A 6081-nucleotide genomic window follows, 5' to 3' on the forward strand; every position below is an offset into this window, starting at 1 on the left:
TTATACAAGATGGGCCCAAACTGGCATATTCAGATCTGGATCCAGATTTCAGCCTCCTGATTTCCCAAAGTGTGGGGCTGTACAGATCTGCCATTTTGGTTCAGCGCATTATGGAATTGAGACGGCCATGAGATTCAGATCCGTATCTGGATTCTGATCTCTCCTACCACTCCACCATGGAAAGCTCAGGTTTCTTTAGATCTGGGTTTTGATTTGGACCCATCTGGTATTTTGTAGCATTGACAATGTGATCAATGCTTTATAAACAGATAAGTTAATATGGTACCTGCCCCGAGGAGCTTACTTACAGTCTAAATCACTATAGAAGATTAAGCACTAAGGATGATCCCATCATGTTAAATCCACTCTCCATACAGGCCTGTTACTTACCTATATAAGCTTGACAGGTTGCTGGAAATGTACCTGGCAATTGCTCTAATATCTTCGAGCTAATGCCACTCTGTAGCTTCCCAGGATTTGCACTCACACAAGATACAAACCAAGCAAAAAGTGATTTCTATTTTTGCTTTCAGTTTGAGAAGGGTAGAAGGGAAGGCCTGGCTATAGCAAAAACAAAGGTGCTGAGCATTCATTTATTACTATGGCTTCACCTCTTCAAACCTACTGTCCAAATTAGGACTTGCAAAGTGGAATAGTTATCACACTGTCTGTGGGGATAATTAGCATATCTCGCATAATTATTTGAACAGCATTTACAGAGGGAGCCAAATTGTAAATACCAAAGCAACAGAGAGCTGGGCTATGGCAGTACAGAAACATTGATTTGGCAGCGATAACATTCACCTTTTAGTTGGAAGATGATGTATTGTATCTCAACATATTATTTTTAACAGTTTTTTTGGAATGGGATTATTATATTAATTTAGAAGAGGATGCAAATAGAACACAACTCTAAGCCGTTCATTAATAAGTTCTTCATGCACACATACTTGCATATATTCCCATCAACTAATCAATTTACATTTCTAACTAGGGGAAAGGAAGGAAGAGAGACAGATGTTGCTATCTCTGTTTTAAATACTTGGGAAGTGCTCAGTAATGAGGTGCTATAGTAATGAGGACTACAGAAATACCTACAATGAAAGAGAGATCACATAAATTCTACTCCTGGTGTCTAAAACGTACATGTGTATGTGCACATAGTAACCATCCGCATGTACCGGTACAGTCAGCTGTATTCTTCAATAAAGTGTAGAGAAGTAATACAACAGAGAAAATTGTCACCCTTCATAGCACAACAAAAAAAGCAAATAAAATGAAAAGAAGAAAAATAGAGAACAGAAAAAGATAACCTGAACCAACCCCTTATTTAAATATAACGATTTACAACTTCTCTCCAAAATGAGCTACCTGAACAACTTTTGCAAGTAAAGGGGCAGATCATCAGCTGCTATAGCTCTATGACTTTAATATCTTCAGAGGACCTATCCCTTGGTTTTCCAGGCTCGCTGATTCAACACTATTTTCTTATCCTTATGTATGCAGAGTATTTTCTCTTACAAGTATTATTCAGGTCCATTCTTTTCCCTTGTGATTAGTCTGTCTTATCTAACAGTCCTCTCAGGCGATCAGATGGAACTCCACAGCTTACCTTCAAAAAAGGATGTTCAAGAACTGGGGTTCCATTGCTAGCATGTAATGCTGGAAGCTGCTTTGACGTGTACCACCCAGAAAGGAGATGAGTGATGGCTAGAAGCAGCAAAAAATGATCCCATTTTCATTAGGTCTCTCCCAGCTGCATTTCAGTAAGAGGCAGGGTCAGGTGTGAAGGGCATATTGCTAGAGGAATAGCCAATCCAGTTTAATACCTGCAGCCCCTAAGAAGATTAAATAGTATTTTATAGGTTCGGGACTATCTCTGCAGCAAATATCTTTGTCTGAGACTATGGGATGTTCTCAGTTTCAGGGCAGGAGATAATCTCTGCAATGACCCACACAATAACAGCAACAACCCTGAGAAAGTGAGAGGCAAGAGACCTTTCCAATAGCAGATTTCTGGGGATAGAGCCTCAGCTGCCATAAATTGTCAGATTTCCACTGATTTCATGGGAGCTATGATCATTTACACTAGTTGTGTATCTGCCCCCTGACATAGCAGATTCCTTTGTGCACAGTTTCATTTTAAGGAAGCATACCACATTGCTAGCAATTATTTCCCAAAGCAGAATTTCTGTCAGCAAAAGCACTGCTAGAAGCTAGTTTAATGACTAGCAAAGGAAAATTGGCCAGCCCTCCACCCTGATGAGTCTAAAATCTGCTTTGCTATAAATTAAATCTGCTTTGCACCTGAAATGGCTAGTAGAGGACAGGGCTGGAGTTAGGATCAGGCGACCCAGGCAACCACCTGGGGGGTCAGGCTCAGGGTGCTGTTTGTGGTGTTAGCGACAAAAGGGGAAAACGTATTGTCTCCTATGACAGGGATAAATCATGCATGTAAATGGTGCACCAAAGTCGTGAAATGGGCTACAAATGCAATAAAAATAAGGTATTCAAAAGTTTAACCAATGAAGGGGGAGGGGTGCCGAACTCCCTTGGGGCACCATTTGGTTTAGGGTGGCCCTCGTTGAGGAGTCTGTTTGCTGTAGTGGCTCCTTCAGCCCCACCTCCAGCACGGGGGGGGGGGGGTCGTGGACAGACAAAAGGAAGCAAGGATGGAACACCCTTATGGTCTGGCAATTCCTGGCTGCTGGAACGACCCATTTGGGGGCGAGGGGGGGCAGTGGTGTTGGAGGCCAGCCTGACGTATTTCACATGGGCGTGTCACTGGCACAGAACGGTTCCATGATGGGGAAAGCATGAAAACTCTGGCCGGATATTTCATAGTTCTCCATTAGGGTGAAATGCTCGATGCATTACAATCCATCAGTGGTGTTGCTAAACGGAAATAAGTAAAAGGTGATTTGGGAGGTTAACCAATAACATTGTTCTGTGCTAAATCTCTTCTGTACATCCTCTTTGTCTGTGTGGACAGAACCCTGCACACGCATGAGCCCCAATGAGGCCCCATGCAGACAGGGCAGCTTGCATGAGTTGGGCCAAAGATTGTAGGATCTTTGGGGCAGATGCCTGTCCTCTTGCATGCATGGGTTGCACTTGGTACAATTTTGGCTGCTTTAGAAATAATAATTATTGCTTTGCCATGATCATCTCTCCTGGCACTAGGTCTTTGCTGGATGTTAAGTCCAGTGCTGGGAGTTCTTGCTTCATTCTCAAATCTGGATTTCTAAATTGTTACTGTAAATATGGCAGGTGGCTTTTTAACTGAGGGTTGTATGGTGATGGGCCCTGCAGGGTGGCCCTATGGGCCTGCTATACCTCTCCATGTTAGTATGTGGAATGAAGAAAATAGTTGCGGGGGACTGGCTGGCTCAGGGGCTTGGGAATGAGTCAAGGGACCTGTCCTTCCAGCTTTTAATCTGCTCAGTTGGTAGTGATCAAAAGTTAATATCATCTAATAGCCGAGATATGTGACTCCTCTTAATGAGAGTAATGGATACGTTTGGCTTTTAGCCCTCTCCTCCCCTGGTCTGTTGTAAGAGGCTGCTATTAGGGAGGTGAGAACTCCTTTCTGCCTTCCCAGATACATTTTTAGGGGTAGGGTCATCTTCAGACCACATTCCTTCTCTTTGCCTATGCCTGAGCCCAGTTCTTTAATTGACAGCTCCTTTTAGATGATTTCTCCAGCTGCCTGTCCATGGCACAATATCAGAAGGCTAAGGTAATCCCTTGAATATGAATCACTAAGAACACGATTTAAATACACAAAGAGGAGGCTGGGGGAAGTCACAGACTGCCTGGGGGGGTTGGGAGGTAGGAGAGACTGCCCAGTGCAACATTCTGTAGCTGCTGGAGAGGAGATGCTTATGTGATGACCATCATCTTGTCTGATACTGAGAACTGAACAGGGACCTCCAGCCCTAAAAGAATAAATTGCTATAGTTTGAGCTATCCAGTCTGGTTTTATGATGGAGCTGTAACAGACTCCCATCCTTTCTGGGCTCTGACACAATGGGGAATATATAACATACACTGACCAGTGAGTTACATTTACCCATCAGATAGCATACAGTCTCAATGATTTGTGACTTTTACATGGGTCAGTAATAATATTACTCAGCTCTTATCTAGTGTTTTTCATTGTTACATCTCAAAGCACTTTACAAAGTAGGTCAGTATCAATATCCTCATTTTGTAGATGGGGAAACTGAGGCACAGAGACAGTGAAGCCAAGACTAGAACTTGGTCTTTTGAGGTCCAGTCCAGTCCTCTAGTGGAGGCTCCATTTGTATGCACCAACCACAAGAGTTTGGTCCTGCCTTCCGTTATCTGGGTGTAAATCATGATGTGTCTTGGAAACGCATGCATTGTACCTGTAACCTCTTGGCCTGATTTGCAAAAGTGCTGAGCACCTTCACAACCCATTGACTTCAGTGAGCTTTGTTTGTGCTCTGCAGATCTGAAAAAATCATGGCATGTTTCCAAAATGTGCAAAGTTGTTCAATATTAAAGTATAAAGCAGAAGGCACATTTAGCTCTCTCCGCAGTGTGATAAGAATTCTATTGGAGTGGCACTGTTAAGGATAATGAAGAATTCACATTACATCAATCACCGGCACAATCCATACCAGACAGCAAAGCACACATTAAGTCAAAATACAAGTTTTGCCATTGACTTCACAGGAGCAGAGTAGGAGCAGGTCCATAATGTAACATAAGTATGTAACTTGCCAACCTCCTGCAGTCAAAATTCCAGGCAGGTTCCAAAAGATCATGAGATTTTTAAAAGGAAGGGAGAGGGGGTTTCTATTTGCGTTCTTGTTTCTGAGCAATGAGGAAATATCCAGGTTACTTTTTCATGCTTTTCTCTGCAACCATGAGGGCTAGAAACTTGCTTTTTTCAGCTGAAAGCTGAGATTCTCATGTCATCACAGGACCCCAGGAGCTAGGTGTGACAGATTTGGCCATTTCCTGCAATATCCTGGATAAACCTTATTGAATTAAGTTTAAGTATCTTAGGAGTTCATTGTATTAAAAATGCAAAGGGGCATGTATTATTGAGGGATTGTATGTAACATCTCGAGGGGGGAGACACGGTTCATGTGAACACGGGGAAGTGTCATGAGCTTCAAAGGACTAGTTGAAACAATGTGCCCCCAGCAGCCTACCTGTTGTCAGGCTTTTTGTAGGCAGCACAGAAAGGAGACTTTTAAGGAGGGATTTGAAGGAGGAGAATGAGTTACGTTTTGTGAATGTTTACAGGGAGCTTCTCCACACAGCACCCCTCACCTCTCCCCACTGAGCCCCCCTCACCTCTCCCCATAGAGCCCCCCACACAGCACCCCTCACCTCTCCCCACTGAGCCCCCCTCACAGCCCCCCTCACCTCTCCCCACAGCCCCCCAGCACCCCTCACCTCTCCCCACTGAGCCCCCTCACAGAACCCCTCCCCTCTGAGCCCCCTCTCCCCACTGAGCCCCCCAGCACCCCTCACCTCTCCCCACTGAGCCCCCACACAGCACCCCTCACCTCTCCCCACTGAGCCCCCACACAGCACCCCTCACCTCTCCCCACTGAGCCCCCTCACCGCTCCCCACTGAGCCCCCCAGCACCCCTCACCTCTCCCCACTGAGCCCCCACACAGCACCCCTCACCTCTCCCCACTGAGCCCCCCACACAGCACCCCTCACCTCTCCCCACTGAGCCCCCCTCACAGCACCCCCACCTCTCCCCACTGAGCCCCCCCACCTCTCCCCACTGAGCCCCCTCACAGCACCCCCACCTCTCCCCATAGAGCCCCCCACACAGCACCCCTCACCTCTCCCCACTGAGCCCCCCTCAACACCCCTCACCCTCCCCACTGAGCCCCCCCAGCACCCCCACCTCTCCCCACTGAGCTCCCCCACACAGCACCTCTCACCTCCCCCTACTGAGCCCCCCTCACAGCCCCCCTCACCTCTCCCCATGGAGCCCCCCCCCACAGCACCCCTCACCTCTCCCCATAGAGCCCCCCCCACACAGCACCCCTCACCTCTCCCCATTGAGCCCCACCCCAGCACCCCCA

Source organism: Emydura macquarii, unplaced genomic scaffold, assembly GCF_026122565.2.
Source record: "Emydura macquarii macquarii isolate MOO-44397 ecotype Brisbane River unplaced genomic scaffold, CSIRO-AGI_Emac_v2 contig_1644, whole genome shotgun sequence".
In the NCBI taxonomy this organism is placed as follows: Eukaryota; Metazoa; Chordata; order Testudines; family Chelidae; genus Emydura; species Emydura macquarii.